General features: G+C 43.8%; 1 protein-coding gene across 1 annotated transcript in view; it reads left to right on the plus strand.

Annotated features, from left to right (window-relative positions):
• Positions 1-3,006: 3,006 nt before the first annotated feature.
• Positions 3,007-17,768, plus strand: part of LOC132868526 (splicing factor U2AF 65 kDa subunit-like) — a 117,085-nt gene continuing 102,323 nt past the window's right edge. Inside the window, exon 1 of the mRNA XM_060901472.1 lies at positions 3,007-3,076. The gene's annotated coding sequence lies outside the window, so the exon portion shown is untranslated. The remainder of the gene's footprint in view (positions 3,077-17,768) is intronic.

Genomic DNA, 17,768 nt, shown 5'->3' on the forward strand with positions numbered 1-17,768 from the left:
TTCATTTGTAGTTCAATCTGGTTGTAGGCTAGCTTGAGCCTTATTGGGATCTGCAGTGCTAGCTGCTAACAGAAATTGGTGAAGTCTCTGGAAAGCACAACCAGCTGGTATGACAGGGTCACAGACCATTTTCTGGAAAAGGAGCGGAGGGCAGAATTTGTGTATAAATAGTGTTCATGTTCATGAATCTGAAGTGTGTATATTGTTCAGTAATGTTAAGAGAATGGTGGGCTCTGTGTTATAGGTTCTACCTGGGTATAATATTCAAGGTTCTGTGTGTTGCATACCCTACCTGGTTATGAATTTCCAGACTGTGTTGCAGAAGATGTTCAAGGATGTGTTGCACAGCTGGGTGTTGTGTTAAAGACTCTGTGTTGCATATCAGGGTATGATGTTCAAGGCTCTTCGTTGAATAGCCAGTGATTTTTGGATGTTTGATATTTTTGATTAAGGATATGAGGCACTAGCCTGGCAAGCCAGACTATAACATGAAATGTACAAGCAAAAATACTTTCTGCCACTAGGTAGGGTTGTCTAGTTCACTATGCTAATGGGGCACACCTTTCTATGCTTTGATATCCGGCCTACAGGTTTTACGATGAATGCGTAAAATGGGCTTCCCCTGTTTTAAAAACCAGCAGCCGCCACTGGAGTATCCAGTATTTATCCTCTCATGGATCATCATAGAATCCGAATCAGAATGCTGATGGTCATTCCAGGTTGACAAAAATGAACGATCCTCTCTGGCTAAGATGTCTGCCAGTTTTCTAACTCAGTTCCTCTAACTGAGGAAGCCTTTAGGATGAGAGGCGAAACATTTTCAAGAATCTTCAAGCAAGTCCAGTTGCTCTCTTCAACCAACCACAGATTACTATGTACCTGGATGACTGAGATTCTTCACAGATATGTTTCTTCGCACTTTGGGATGAGATCCCTTCGACTGGTGCGGGAGTATGAGAGGACTTCCAGAAAACTGGCAGACATCTTAGCCAGAGAGGATCGTTCATTTTTGTCAACCTGGAACGACCATCATTGAACAGAGGTGGGTGTCTATTTATCAGCCACCTACAATGCAGCCATCAGCATTCTGATTCGGATTCTATGATGATCCATGAGAGGATAAATACTGGATACTCCCTATTAGTCAGACAGAACTGGGGAAGCCTTTAGGATGAGAGGCGAAGCGTTTTCAAGAATCTTCAAGCAAGTCCAGTTGCTCTCTTCAACCAACCACAGATTGCTATGTACCTGGATGACTGAGATTCTTCACAGATAAATCATTATAAATAACCGCAACGCCTCCTCCTCTGCCAGTTAGGTGAGACTGGTGTATATAACTGTATCCAGGAGGACTCGCTTCATTTAATGCTATATATTCATTTAGCTTAATCCATGTTTTAGTTAAACAAAGTACATTAAACTCCTGATCAGTAATAAGTTCATTAACCATTAGCACTTTAGATGTAAGAGATCTAATATTTAATAGCCCCACCTTTAGATCAAAGGTGCTGGCAGCAGCTATACAGTCAGTATGATCTAATTTTATATTGATTAGGTTACTGGAACAAACTCTCTGAATATTTCTACCTTTTTGTTGAGCTCGGGGAACAGACACAGTCTCGATGTAGTGGACCCTGAGTGACGACTCTGTGCAGCTAGCAGACAGTCAGTTTAGCCTGTTCGTCTGCTCCCTGGCCTTGGCTCTGGATTGTCAGAAATTAACTAGGCCTGTTCTGAGACTATGACCTATGCTGCAGGAAATGAGAGCAGCACCTTCCCAAGTGGGATGGATACCGTCCCGCCCTAACAGGCCAGCAGTGCCCTCAAAATTAGCCCAATTATCTATAAAGCCCACACTGTTTTCAGAGCACCACCTGGACAACCAGCAGTTCAGCGACCATAACCTGCTGTAAGCTACATTGCCATGCCGCATTGGGATGGGGCCAGAGCATACTACAGCATCGGACATCGCCTTCGCTAATTTAAACACCTCTACAAAGTTACTCTTAGTAACCTCAGACTGACGAAGGCATATATCATTAGCTCCTGCATGGATAACTATCTTTGAGAACCTGTGCTTGCCTAGGACCCTAAGATTACCTGCTATGTCCGGCACCCTGGCTCCCGGTATACACCTGACTAAAGCTGCTGGTGCCCCTAAAGGCTGAGCTAATTTCACGTGCTGTATGATAGAGTCCCCTATAACCAGAGCTCTTTCAGGTTTCTCAGTGGGTGCATCACTAAGGAGAGCAAACCTGTTCCAACACGTGACGCGGAGAGGAGTGGTGCTCCTGTGGGCGAGCCTCAGCGGTAGCTTTGGCTCTATGCTTATGCCGCCGAGTCATCACTCTTTTGCCCCGCTGTAAGGGCTCTAATGCCGGAGTTGGGGGATTACTAACTCCACCTCGGGCATCCAGACTTTCCTCTACAGAAACTACACTGTTCTCATTTTCACCGGCCTTCTCTAAAGCCTGGACATGCGCGTCTAGCACTGTAATCTTCTCCATCAGAGAGCTAACTAATCTGTACTTATCACAAATAAAGCTATCGCTAGCGACGGAGGAAGAATGACTAAACATCCTGCACTCAGCACACTGAACAGGCTGAAGGTGTGCCATGATGAAAAGATTCGCGTACCTTAATCAAAGATCTGTTGATATTAAAGCAGATCCGATGTAGATGGCCTCTGCTTGTGGTCTTTACGCAGGAGGAGGGGGAAAAAAAAGAAAACTTCCGGTCTCTGCGTTCTTCCGAAAAAAAGTGAGAAAAAGAAAAAAAACGGAGAAAGGAAAGTACAATAAAAATGAAGAGTATACTGGAAAATGAAGTAGGCATATGCCCTGTGATGACCTGGCGACTTGTCCAGGGTGTACCCCGCCTTTCGCCTGTAGTCAGCTGGGATAAGCTCCAGCTTGCCTGTGACCCTGTAGAAGGACAAATCGGCTAGAGATAATGAGATGATGATATATATAAAAACACAAATGTGGTATGTTGTGCATTTCCAGCGGGATGGGCTCTGCACTCGGCATTTACGGACTTTCCCCTGAAGATGGCGTCTGGAGGAGAACAACTTCAGGTAAGGTACTGGCTTTGTATTTACTCTTTTACACACTCTGTCCGTGCACTTGCAGAGCTAGGGACACTTCGTTTTGTTTGTAGGAACCCTCTACTCAGTTCCACAGAATTGTCATGTTGTTTTGAGCTTTACAATGGTTTTAAAACCAGCGTTTTGTATCGGCAAAAAGACATGCCCCTCGCACTGCCGTGTTAGCGCTTTCCGGTTGAAATCGCAAAAAATGAACTGTCTCAAAACACATCCGATTGATGTGATTGTGGTAGCAACTCAACGTATGCACTCCCAATAATGCGAAAATAGCCTAGAAAAGCACATCACTCCGGATTATTCCTTTAACTCCTTGTATGATACAAGGGTCTTCACATGTCATATTCCACTTATTTATCTCTTTACATACGTTTGATCCACTCATCTCATCAAGTGAGTACACCTGGGTACAGAATACACTCACAAATAATAATCAGCATAAGGAGAATGAAACAGATTTCAAGCATAAGGGAAAGTAAACTCAAATAATTCCACATTCTCCCCTCTTGATTATATGAAAATAAACACATCCACTGATTTATGCAAGATAACGTTCATCACAATTACTTTATTCTTCAGTGTACCTTCAGCGATATAGCATGGTTATAGGCCATATGTCTTGTTACAAGGCTCATTGATATGACTTATCCATGAGCCTTGTAACAAGACATACCATCAGGTTAATACATATCCAAGCCAAGAAAATACCCAATATTAATAGTCCAAAACAGAGCATATTATGTATTTATTTCTACAGTGTTCCAAACATGTATCTTTTTTTTTGTAATTTATTTTTTATTGACATTCAGAATCAGACATTCACATCTGGTACATCATATGTTCATACATCTTGCATCTGTTGTCTGCCCCAAATGCCAAAATAGCATTTTTGTTTTGTATCTGAAGAATGAAAAGAGAAACAAACAGGAAGAAGAAGAGGAAAAAACCCCTATGTACAAGTAGGGAGTGATCCTTTTTATACAGCACAGTCACGGGTTTGTGAAGATAAAATCAGGCCTTTGGGGTGTGACATATTTGACCCAGTTTTCCCAGTGTGAAGCGAATTTCTCCAATTTGTGATTAACAAAAGCTGTTATCTTTTTCTCCATTTTATAAATGTCCATTGTAATGTCCATCCATATATTTAAAGTTGGGCTCTCCTGTGATAACCATTTCCTGGTAATACTCTTTTTACAGGCCACCAGCAAGATATTTATTAAATGCATCTTTTTTCAGCCATTCCTCAGGTATGTGTCCGAAAAACATAGTCTTACTCTCGAGGGGTATTTCACATTTGAAGATATCCTGCAGGGCATTGTGTATCTCTCTCCAATCGTCCTTCATGACCGGGCAGTCCCAGAAAACATGGTAATGGTTTGCACTTTAATTTCCACAGTTCCTCCAACAGACAGGGGAGTTATTATCATAGTGAGACTTCTGAGAAGGCGTAATAAAGTACCTAATCAGGCTTTTCCAGAAAAATTCCCTCCACTTCTGTGAGCTGGTACACATCCATTGATACTTCCATATTGTTGTCCATTCTTCCGCAGATATAGTTATGCCTCCTTCCTTCTCCCATTTTATTTTAATATATAAAGTTGAATGTGGTTTCAAATTCGACAGTCCCTTATACAAGCATGAAATAGTTCTATCAATAGTTTCTGAATTATAGGCTTTTGTAAACATGTTTGGTTTTGTTACATTTTTCAGCTTCGTATCAACGTAGTGCCGCAGCTGCAGATATCGATAGAAGTCTTGTTTTACAGCGGTTCCCAAACTTTTTTGGCCATGCACCCCCTTCTATACTCCAACCAGGTTGACGCACCCCCAGTTCCCCAGTTTCAAAAAACACACGCTTTCTTATAAAGGCAGCATCTTTAATCATATAATAACAGTAAAAATAGCAATGATAATTATGAACATATGCATTTTAAAGAGATACAACAATTAAGGAGCATATCAAGAACAGATAAAGAAGAGGATCCATCTGATTGTGAAGTGCAGCGCTGGCGGCTCAGTCTGCAGCGAGAGAGAGAGAGACAGACAGACAGAGGGTGGGTCAGTAGGCTATATAGGTCCTATTTTCAGTAGCAGTATATATTTTTAGCAAGATCAATGCCATTTGGCCAAATACATACCAATATTAATGCGACGGATGAGCCTGCATCTTGGCACAGAGCTCTCCGATGTTTGGGGTAACTGAAGACAGTCTCAGCCTCAAATCTTTCTCAACATCTCCCAGTCTTTGCCGATGTTTAGTTTTAATTGCTGCCAAAGCGGAGAACCCAGCTTCGCACAGATAAGTTGTTGCGAAGGGCATCAAAACTCTCAAGGCCTGTTTTACCACGACGGCATCGACGCAGTCCAGAAATCCACAAGTGCCTTTCGCTTGAACTGCAACTGTAGCGCTCCATCTGTTGACAGTTCGATCAGCTGTTCCTGCTGGTGAAACATCAGCTGCGGGACAGGGAGGGAAACTTCAAAGGGGTTGCGAATCCAAGCTTGAGATGCATCCATAGGTGGGAAGTATTTCCGTAGCTGCTCGGCGAGATGGTTGAGGTGTTCAATTATCAGGTTTTTCACGTGTTCGCCCAGGCCCACGTCATTTTCCCCCAAGAACTTGTGAAGCGTAGGAAAACACAGGAGAGTGTTCCCACTCACACAGCTCGCCCAGAACTGTAACTTCTTAATCATAGCGTCGACCTTGTCTTGTGTGTTGAAGACGGTAACATTGACTCCCTGAAGACTAAGATTCAATTCATTCAGAGCAGAAAAGATGTCCGCCAGGTAGGCGAGCCTCTTCAGAAAGTCTTCGTCATGCAGTCTTGAAGCCAAAGGAAAGGGGTTGTCCTCGAAAAACACCTGAAGCTCATGTCGGAGCTCAAAGAGCCTTGTTAACACTTTGCCGCGGGACAACCAGTGGACTTCTGTATGCAGCAGCAAGGATTTGTGTTCGCTGCCCATCTCGTTGCATAGCAGTGTGAACAGCCTTGAATTAAGCGGGCGAGCTTTTATGAAGTTCACCAGCTTCACTGCATCATTCAGGACAGCCAGTAGATCCGCCAGCATGTTCTTGGCTGCCAGGGCCTCCCGATGAACACTGCAGTGTAGCCAGTGAACGGATGGACACACCTTCTTGATATGGGCCATAAGCCCTGTGTGCTTCCCTGTCATTGCTTTGGCTCCGTCAGTGCAAATGTCCACGCAGTTTGCCCAGTCAATCTCGTGAGTTCTCATGAAAAGGTCAATGAAATTGAAAATGTCTTCGCCTGTGGTTCGGGTAGCAAGGGGCCAGCAGAACAAAAAATCCTCTTGCACCGTTCCTTCAAAAATGTAACGGACATAGACCAGAAGATTGGCCAGATTTGCCACATCTGTAGACTCGTCAATTTGCAGGGAGTAAAATTCATTTTGTCTCACACGGCTGACCAAAGTGGCCAGGATGTCTTCAGACATTGCATCAATGCGCCTTGACACAGTGTTATTTGACACTGGAATGAGATCTAATTTTTTTGCTTCTCTCTCGCCAATCACGCACCCCACCATATCTTTGGCGATGTCCAAACACACGTCTTCAGGAAGTGTGTGAGGCAGCCCTTTCTTCGCTATTTTGTAGCCGACCAAATATGACGCTCTTAATGCATCTTTTGTAGAGCCACATGAATGAAACTCTATTTGTTTTTGGCTGTTTTTAACTCCTCCAATTTATTTCTGAAAAATGTAAGTGGTTTTTGACTTAGTGGTTTATGCTTTGTGTGAAGGTGGCGACGCAGATAAGAGGGCTTCAGGCAGCTGTTCGCTAGCACTTCACCACACACTACACACTGTGGTTTGGGACAGTGTGTGTCGCCGATCCAAGTGAAGCCCAGACCCAGATAATTGTCATCGTATTTCCTCCTTTTTTTCCCCTGTCTGGTTTTCATCTTCACGTCGTTTACCCTGCTGCGATCTCCTTTCCTCCATCTCTTTGCCTGCACTCCGCATTTCTTCTCCCACATTCGCTGCAATCCCGTCTCCCTCTCTTCTCTCCTCCTCACCAATTGCCCCCGATTCCTCCCTATCTGTTGGGGTTTCTCCTCCTTCATCCCTGATTTGTGGTGGCGCATTTAGTTTTGCCGATTTCAACCAGTTGAGCATCGCGAATGAATGAATGAAGCCACAAACTACTGCAGAACCGTTACGGCATAGAAGAAGAGTTAAAAATCGCCATTACATTTTTTTATCTTGCGCACCCGCACCACACTTTGGGAAACCCTGGTTTAAATAATACAATAATTTAAATAACTAAAATAATGAAATAATTTGTTAAAAATACCATGACAACGTTTATTTTAACATCTCCAACATGCACCTCTTGTCTCGTAATGCCTCCCATTCGACAGCATTATTCAGGTCACATGTAAGTAAACAGCCAACACTCTTGCATGCTATGCTAGTTAGCAAACAATTTCCCTCCTATTTTCACAAAATATATTATTCACTTTACCAACTCATTTGAAAAAAAAAAACCCTACTGTTAATGACACCTTGGTCCATGCTTTGTTTTTATTTATTTGTTTGTTTGTTTGTTTGTTTCCCTGTATGCAAACAGGGACACATCATAAATAAAGAGAAAACCCACCACTGCAATTATCAATATCTCCTCCATGGTAGGCTGCTTAGGAACGATTTGAACGGAACCAAAATGTTCACAAGTGTGTTCTCTAGCATTCTTTAGAGTGGAGCACTTCTAAATTCCGATTGGTTGCTGTCGAACCGCGTCATAGCTCATTACCATAAAATTCCCAGCCCTGTGTCCGAAATCATTCGAATATACAGTGAGTTTGCCATTTTGTAGTGCTGTCTGAATAGTGAGAATTATTACACCCTATATAGTGGACTCATAGTATTCCACAATGCATCGCGAAAAGTAGTGTACAACTGATGGTCACTAACTAAGCAACATGTACCATCATGCAGTGTGGTCGTGTTGAAAGAAAAAAAGTGTGTTGGGGTGAATGGACGGAGAAAGAAACACATTATATCTGGTGCCCTGTGTCTGGTTGGAGTCTCATCGCATCGCTCCTGTGGAGGACTGCCCCATATGGACAGTTGAAAGTCACACCTGGAGGATGCTCTGGACACTTACAGTAATGCTTTAATGGCTGAGGACTACAGTTGTCATGAACAGTTTTGCACTCAAGTTTCCATCAATGAAGAGTTTATAACATCAACGAAACTGACTTTATGTTAAAACTGTTAATGTTATAGTCATGTTGTCTGTTGTTGCCCAAATGAGGATGGGTTCTCTTTTGAGTCTGGTTCCTCTCGAGGTTTCTTCCTCATATCATCTGAGAGAGTTTTTCCTTGCCACCGTCGCCACAGACTTGCTCATTGGGGATAGATTAGGGATGGAATTGGCTCATGTTTTGGGTCATTCAAATTCTGTAAAGCTGCTTTGCGACAATGTTTCATCTCATCTCATCTCATCTCATCTCATCTCATCTCATTATCTCTAGCCGCTTTATCCTTCTACAGGGTTGCAGGCAAGCTGGAGCCTATCCCAGCTGACTACGGGCGAAAGGCGGGGTACACCCTGGACAAGTCGCCAGGTCATCACAGGGCTGACACATAGACACAGACAACCATTCACACTCACATTCACACCTACGGTCAATTTTAGAGTCACCAGTTAACCTAACCTGCATGTCTTTGGACTGTGGGGGAAACCGGAGCACCCGGAGGAAACCCACGCGGACACGGGGAGAACATGCAAACTCCACACAGAAAGGCCCTCGCCGGACCCGGGGCTCGAACCCAGGACCTTTTTGCTGTGAGGCGACAGCGCTAACCACTACACCACCGTGCCGCCCGCGACAATGTTTATTGTTAATAAATAAACTTGACTTGACTTGATTATAAACGGACATTCAAGTACAATTAAAAATAGTAAGAGAATAGAAAAAAGCTAAAATAGAATAAGACATCAAATACAAGAATAAAAGTTACAGTGCAGAGCGAGGAATTAATCAAAAGCCTCAAATTTGATATGCAAAAAGTATGGAATTGAAACACCTGATAAGTGGTATGAACATCAGACAAAAACTGTCATAGATAAGGAAGATGTCACCATCCTCTGGGATATGCCCATCCACACTGATCATGAAATCAAAGCAAATAGACCTGATATTCAAGTCAAGTTTATTTGTATAGCGCTTTTAACAATAAACATTGTCGCAAAGCAGCTTTACAGAATTTGAACGACTTAAAACATGAGCTAATTTATCCCTAATCTATCCCCAATGAGCAAGCCTGTGGCGACGGTGGCAAGGAAAAACTCCCTCAGACGACATGAGGAAGAAACCTCGAGAGGAACCAGACTCAAAAGGGAACCCATCCTCATTTGGGCAACAACAGACAGCCTGACTATAATATTAACAGTTTTAACATGAGGACAGTTTCGTTGATGTTATAACTCTTCATTGATGGAAACTTGAGTGCAAAACTGTTCATGATAACTGCAGTCCTAAAGTTAGCAAGACAACTGTAGTCCTCAGCCATAAAAGCATTACTGTAAGAGTCCAGAGCATCCTCCAGGTATAACCCTCAACTGTCCTCATGGGGCCGTCCTTCACAGGAGCGGTGCGATAAAACTCCGACCAGACACAGGGCACCAGGATGGATCAAGCAGGTCCGAGGGGCAGAAGAGGCCAGCATCTCAATCCCAGGACCAACATGTAACTCGGAGGGACAGATGGGGGGGGAAGAGAGAGAGAGAAAGAAAACACATGTTGTTAGGTATGCCCTAAAAATGACAAGTATTAAATCAAGTATTAAATCTGTGTGGTAATATCTTGTGATATTATCATCAAAGACAAGAAAGAAAATAAATGTTTAATAATTTATATGGTATGGCACTACCATCAGATCAAAAGACCTCTACAAAAGTCACCAAAAAGCTGTCAAAATATAAAGACCTGGAGACAGAGATAAATCGGATGTGGGGGATGGCAACTGAGACTTTGCCAGTTGTAATAGGAGCCCAAGGGCTTGTGAAAAAGGGTATGGATAAATACATCACCAAAATTGCCAGAAGTAATGACATTTCAAGAAATCCAGAAGATTGTCTTACTAGGATCAGCTCATATCCTGAGGAGAGCGCTTTCCATTTAACTCCAGTCCCTCAAGGGACCTCAGGTCCACAGGTTGGACCCAGTCCCTGAGGTAAAATAACAAAACAGAAGAAGGAAAATAATAACAATACATGCTACTCGTCCTCATGTGTAGCCCCAAGTCCCAGGATGCAATAAGCAGAACCTGGTCTCGTCCGGTGAGAACGACAGACAGTGTGAAAGGGAGAATGTGCTCTATATAAAATCTGGAGAGCTCATAGGCTCGTCCGAGTGAAGCCATCTGGCCACCATCTTACCACTCACATCGCGTGTATTTGGCTTATGTGTTAAACCATCATAGCTGATCAAATTTGCCCCCAAAAAAGTACATCCTGACTTTTTTCCCCCTTTCATTATCTCCTCTTATTTTCTCAACTTTCTCAAGAAATTCAAGACTTTCAGTATGTAAACTGTGCATGAATAATTACTCAAACTTCCACTGGAAAAAAAAATTAGTTGATTCCCAATTACTTAGCATATTAGATCACATAGCAGTATTCCACAATTATCGACATGTTTGTCCACAGTTATCGACACTGTTCCAGAATTATCAACATCCAGATGATTATTTATAAAAAATAATCAGTATGTGGTATTAACAAAACAGTTTTTATTTAAAATTTTTGATTTCTAAATGATTTCTATTTCAAACAATGCTAATTTGTTGCAAAAACTAATTTGTTGCAGTTAGATTCAGATTGGTGAAGCTTCAGTATTTTCAAACAAGTGATTTTTTTTTTTTTTTTTTAATTGAGATTTTAAATGTCATTATCTCTAGCCGCTTTATCCTGTTCTACAGGGTCGCGGGCAAGCTGGAGCCTATCCCAGCTAACTACGGGCAAAAGGCGGGGTACACCCTGAACAAGTCGCCAGGTCATCACAGGGCTGACACATATGGCACTTTTCCACTACCCTTTTTCAGCTCACTTCAGCCCAACACGGCTCGCGTTTCGACTACCTCAGAGCGGTGCGACTGGGCTTGCTTCAGCCTTACTCAGCACCCAAAACTCGCACGGTTTTGGAGTGGGGCTGAAGTGAGCCAAACCGAGCCGAGTGGGGCTAGGGGCGTGAGGAGACACTCCCCTGTGCACTGATTGGTGAGGAGTGTCCTCACATGCCCACACACGCCCCGCGAGCACGCTGGGATCTGTAAACACTGTAAACCCGGAAGAAGAAGAATTACAAGAATTTCTGAAGCCTTATGCGCCTCACCTCATCTATACACTCTTGCCAGTATCTGTTGGCGTTGTCGGTGACAACAAGTCACAGCACCAAGACCAGCAACACTAACGACTCCATGTCCTCCATGTTTATTGTTTACTATCCATATAGAGCTTGGGTGGCCAACCCGCGGCTCGCGAGCCGCATGCGGCTCTTACGTTCATATCGAAGTTTGTGTTTGTGGTTTTTTTTTTTATGTGCGTGTGCGCTTTGCTTAAGTTCAGTATGGTATTTTCGTCAAATGCATCTTCGCTTTGCTTGGGTATATTACGGTATTTTCAGGTCATGTCAAATGCGCATGTGCGTGAGATAATCGCTAAGTTTTTGGGCAAGGTGTATCTTGTGTCAAGTAGCCTCTCAAAATGGCAATGAAAAAATGCACAGCAAAACGAAAATATGAAGACGAACATAGGACATTTTTAACAGAGTGGGAGAGTTTATACTTTTTTGTTGAACGTAATGGCAAGCTATTCTGCCTTATATGTCAGTTGTCATTAGCTCATTTCAAAGCTTCCCGCCTCCCTGAATAAGCAAGGAGCCAGATATGCAACACTAATTGAAAACCTGCACGAAAGCTTTGTAACCCAGTTCCGTGATATACAACTGAAAAGGCCACAGGTTACGTTCCTCGTCGACCCGTTCAATGCGGAGATGGACTGTTTGAAAGCCCTGCTTGTCACAGATGAGGCTGCGGCTGAGTTGGAGATGATCGATCTTCGTGAGGAAGACCAACTGAAACCTGTTTTGAGGGAAGGCACCATTGAGTTTTGGAAAAGTGCGCCATTGGAAAAATACCCAAATGTGAAACGGGCTGCGCTTAAGATACTGTCAATGTTTGGGTCAACATACGTCTGCGAGTCTGTGTTCTCTACCATGAAACATGTGAAGTCAAAGCATCGTTCTGTTCTGACTGACACCCATGTGAAAGAACTGCTTCGAGTGGCAACGACGGAATACAAGCCAGATTTGAAGAGGATTGTTCAAGGCAAGGAATGTCAGAAGTCCCACTAAGCAACATGCATAGTAAGTGCACACAATATTGATTGCTGTAAATGACTGGCCTGTGGTATTAGTACTGACTGAAGGAGTAAATTTCTCTCATGTTGGCGTGTGACATTTACTATTAATCTGGCTGAGCAGAGGTGCGTGAGCGTGTGTGTCTGTGAGAGAGAGAGAGAGAGAGAGAGAGAGCGAGGGGGGGGGGGCGTTCATGTGCGGTCATGTGTATGGTGTGGCTTTTTTTTTGGTAATGCCATGAGTCCCACTAAGCAGCATGCATAGTAAGTGCACACAATGTTCATTGTTAAAAATGACTAGCCTCAGCCTGTGGTCTTAGTGCTGTAGGAGTAAATATGTTGGTGTGTGACATTTACTATTAATCTGGCTGAGCAGAGGTGTGTGTGTGTGTGTGTGTGAGAGAGAGAGAGAGAGAGAGAGAGAGAGGAAGAGATGGGTGATCTTCGTGTGCCCATGTGTATGATGTGGCTCTTTGCGGTAATACAGTAAAAAATGTGGCTCTTGGTCTCCAACTGGTTGGCCACCCCTGGTATAGAGGCTTGTTCATAGTGAGACCTTGAGAAAAGTGCTATAGCTTACACTGACGAAGTCTCTGACCCAAAGTAACTGTTTCCACTCTCAATGTCCATGTGCCTGGTAATAAATCCACTTGAAACGTCTTGAAAGTTGAACTTTAATCCTCGGTTTAACAATTACAAAGGTTCTAAGATGCAGAGAGTCAGGTAAGAAAAACTGTTCGCTTCCACGGCTCCTCGAGATCTACAATGAGAAGCGCGAGACCATTCCTATGGAATTCTAATTCTTCGCATATGAATTCTAATTCTTCTAATTCTAACCTTGCCACATATTATTCATCATTTTAATCATGAAATAAACTACTTATATGAAATTACAAATTCAAATGAAATTATTTATACCTTTTTGTAATTCACATCTATATGAATTCTACTTTGGCCGCTACATACCCGGCCCCTAATTGCTTTCTATCCTAGAAACAATTACAACATTTAATGTACTTAACAGTCCTTTTCATTCTGCTTCTTGAAGCAGGCAGAGTTTGGTGATTGGCTGCTCAAGTTCGTTCGTCTTTGTCTTGACTCGAACCTTGCGGACGACTCCATGTTCGTCCTCCACAGTCTTCACGATTCTTCCCATCAGCCATGATCCTCTGGGGGCTGATTCGTCAACGAAGTTTTGCCAAATTCAGGTGGCTTAAAGCATCGAGTTACTCCAAAGCCAGTGAGCTGTTGGGGTTCTTCGGTCCACTTGGTCCATTGTTGTGCAAGGTGTTCTGGCACAGTGTCATCCCAGGCTGTTCTTAGCCTACACAATTCTTGCAGGATGTTTCTAGCAGGTAGTATGACTGGTGACAACATTCCTAGCGGATCATAGACAGAGCTCATTGTAGACAAGATTCCTCTCCTGGTGAGAGGCTTCTGCTCGATGTTCACCTGAAACTTGAACTGATCTGACCGGATGCACCATTGTACTCCCAAGGCTCTCTTGATGGCGAGTGAGTCCTGGTCGAGATCAAGATCTTTGACTTCTGTTGCTCGGTCCTCAAGCGGAATGGTTAACAACACGTTTCGACTGTTGGTCGTCCATTTTGTCAGTCTAAAGCCTCCTGTTTGACAGATGGCTGTCAAGTCATGGAGTAGCTTGATCGCTTCCTGTTCTGAGTTAACCGATTTTAGACAATCATTGACGTAAAAATTGTTCAACACTGTCTCCACAGCTGCTGCATCAAAAGTACTCCTGTTGTCCTTGGCACACCTTCTCAGTGCATAGTTCGCGCAGCTGGGTGAGGAGGTGGCTCCGAACAAGTGTACCTCCATTCTGTACTCCTGCAGCTCCTTTGAGATGTCCCCGTCAGGCCACCATAAAAACCTGAGAAGGTCAGCGTCTTCAGATGGGACCTTGACCTGGTGGAACATGGACTCTACATCTGCCATGACTGCGATTGGCTCCTGACAAAATCATGTTAAGACTCCAACCAGACTGCTTGTCATGTCAGGCCCTTGCAGTAGTTGCTCATTGAGTGTGGTTCCCTGATATGAAGCGCCGCAGTCGAATACCACTCGAAGTTTATGCTTCTTGGGGTGGTAGATGGCATGATGCGGAATAAACCACACCTTTCCATTACTCCTGTTAAACTCTTCATCTGGGACTTTGACGGCATATCCCTTGGTTATGACCAGGTTCATGAAGCTGACATATTCCTCTCAGAACGTCTGATTTCTCTGAAGCTTCTTTTTCATGTTGAGCGCTCGTTGCTCTGTCATTGCTCTATTGTTAGGCATTTTCACATCTTTGTTCTTCAATGGCAATCCGATAGAGTAGTGACCGTCGACCAGTTTTGTGGATGTGGTGACTCTGTCCATAAACAGTTGATCTTCCTTCGACATCTCAAGCTGCTCTCTTTGAGCATTCTCGGGAAAATCATACTTGAATTGCTGGGTCCACAATTCTTCAAGTCGAGCCACCGATATCCGATTCATTTGGATCTGTGGGTATCCGTCCTTTGACCAGCTTCCGATGTTCTCATGCAGCGGCCCGTTCACTGTCCATCCCAAGACTGTACGTACTGCATACGGCCCATCTTTCACGCTGCGGATTACTTCTGGCTCTAAAGCTTTTGCAACATCAGTCCCAATTAGAAGATCGATATCCACCTTGATCAATGGAATTCGTACACCTCGTAAGTGTGGCCACCTATCCACGTCCTCTTGGGTTGGGATATTCTCCTGACTAGCAGGTATGGCCCTTTGCGTAAACACACCAGTGAGCTCGACAAAGTCATCCCCCTCCAGACTGCTGACTTCTAGGTCTGGCAACACCTTGCACGAGACGGTCTTTTGGTCTCCCATAGTGGTAAGTAGGATGTTCACATTTTTTCCTTGCAGGTTAAGGTAATTGGCTAGCTTGTTAGTGCAAAAGGAGGCGTTGCTCCCTGGGTCCAGGAACGCATAACAAGTCAGCACCTTGTTACCTTTCTTTGCCTTCACTCTCACCGGAACGATGGCGAGGATGGTTCCTGCACCCCCGGCCCCCATCTGAGAGCAAGTTTCCCCTGCATCCACGAATCCACTGACCACAGTTTGTTCTTCCTGTAAAGACTCCTTTTTTGGTTCCTCCCTTGAAGTGTCTTCTTTTGGTATGTCTTTAGGTTTCTGCTTTATGTGTAACAGTGTAGGGTGTTTAGCTGAACACATCTCACAGCTCTTCTTTTCTTCACAGGTACTGCTCATGTGTCCTCCTATAAGACAGCTGTAGCAGAGTCCTTTACTCTTAAGGAATTCCAATTTTTCTTTGTGCAGCTTTTTTTTGAAGTTTCTTGCACTGTTCCATGGTATGATCTCCCTGACAGAAGATGCACGGTTTCACAAAAGCCATGTTCATGTTTGGTTTCTTCTCTTTAGCTTTCTTGTTCTCGGCACCAGCAACATCTTTCACTACTTTCTGCTCTTTAGCTTCAGTAGCTAGTGTTATGATGGTTTTCTTGCCAGTTGATTTTTCAGGTTGGCGCTTTGTTTGACCTGAGATTTCACCAAACACAGGGTGTGCTGCCATTTCAGCCTGTTTGGTTACAAATGACACCACGTCTTGGAACCTTGTTCGCCGATCTTTCTTCTGAATGTCAATGGCAACACTCCTGAATTTCTCCCTCAGCCTGTATGGGAGCTTGGAGATGACTGTGCGCATGTTCGCAGCATTCTCCATCTCATCCAAGTACTCTAGATCCGACATTGCGTTGTTACAGTTGATCAGAAACAGAGCGTATGCTTCAAGTGCCTTAGCGTCGTCCGACTTGATAGTAGGCCAATTTAAAGCCTTGTCCAGGTATGCCATTGAGATCTTATATTTGTCACCAAAGCGCTCCTTTAATAATTTCTTGGCTTCAGGGTAACCCTGTTCAGGGTCCATATGAAAACAGCTGCACACTAAGTCATTAGGCTGACCACTTGTGTGCTGTTCCAAATAGTAAAGCCGATCTTTGCTGTTTTCAGTCTTGCTTTCTATGCGATGCTCGAAAGCTCTCATGAAGAGACGGTATTCCATTGGATCTCCTTTAAAAACTGGAATATTCGGCGATGGCAATGTAGATAGCTTTTGTTGCTTTATTAGACTCTCAGTTATCTCGTTTTGGCGTTGCATGACAGAAACCAGGTTATCTGTGTTTGCAGAATTGCCTTTTGAAGTAACAGGCACTTGTCGTGCAACAGGCGCTGCATTGACAGCTATTCCACCACTATGGCTATGCTGAGATACATTACTAGCCCCATCGCTCCTATTGTGGCTGACATGTTGTCTCTGAGTAGCTGTCAGTGGATCCACTCTACTGCCTTTAGAGCCGCTTGACACATCTGAGCCTTCATATTTTCTTAACACAGCTAATCTTGCATCTGATACAGCGAGCTCTGCTTGTAACTCCAACTCTTCCTTTTCAGCTTTGAGTTGTAGCTCCTGCTCCTTGAGCCGTAGCTCATGCGCCTCCAAATCCCTTTTTTGTTTTTCCTTTTCAGCTTTGAGCTGTAGCTCCTGCTCCTTGAGCCGTAGCTCATGCTTCTCCAAAGCCCTTTTCTGTTTCAATGTAGCTGTCTTGGTTAACAAAGCAGCTTTATCCATTTCAGCTTTTAAAGGAACAGTCCACCGTACTTCCATAATGAAATATGCTCTTATCTGAATTGAGACGAGCTGCTCCGTACCTCTCCGAGCTTTGCGCGACCTCCCAGTCAGTCAGACGCAGTCAGACGCGCTGTCACTCCTGTTAGCAATGTAGCTAGGCTCAGCATGGCCAATGGTATTTTTTTGGGGCTGTAGTTAGATGCGACCAAACTCTTCCACGTTTTTCCTGTTTACATAGGTTTATATGACCAGTGACATGAAACAAGTTCAGTTACACAAATTGAAACGTAGCGATTTTCTATGCTATGGAAAGTCCGCACTATAATGACAGGCGTACTAACACCTTCTGCGCGCTTCGGCAGTGCATTGATACGGAGCTCAGATATCAATGCGCTGCCGAAGCGCGCAGAAGGTGTTAGTACGCCTGTCATTATAGTGCGGACTTTCCATAGCATAGAAAATCGCTACGTTTCAATTTGTGTAACTGAACTTGTTTCATGTCACTGGTCATATAAACCTATGTAAACAGGAAAAACGTGGAAGAGTTTGGTCGCATCTAACTACAGCCCCAAAAAATACCATTGGCCATGCTGAGCCTAGCTACATTGCTAACAGGAGTGACAGCGCGTCTGACTGCGTCTGACTGACTG

This window comes from Neoarius graeffei, chromosome 20, assembly GCF_027579695.1.
Source record: "Neoarius graeffei isolate fNeoGra1 chromosome 20, fNeoGra1.pri, whole genome shotgun sequence".
NCBI lineage: Eukaryota > Metazoa > Chordata > Actinopteri > Siluriformes > Ariidae > Neoarius > Neoarius graeffei.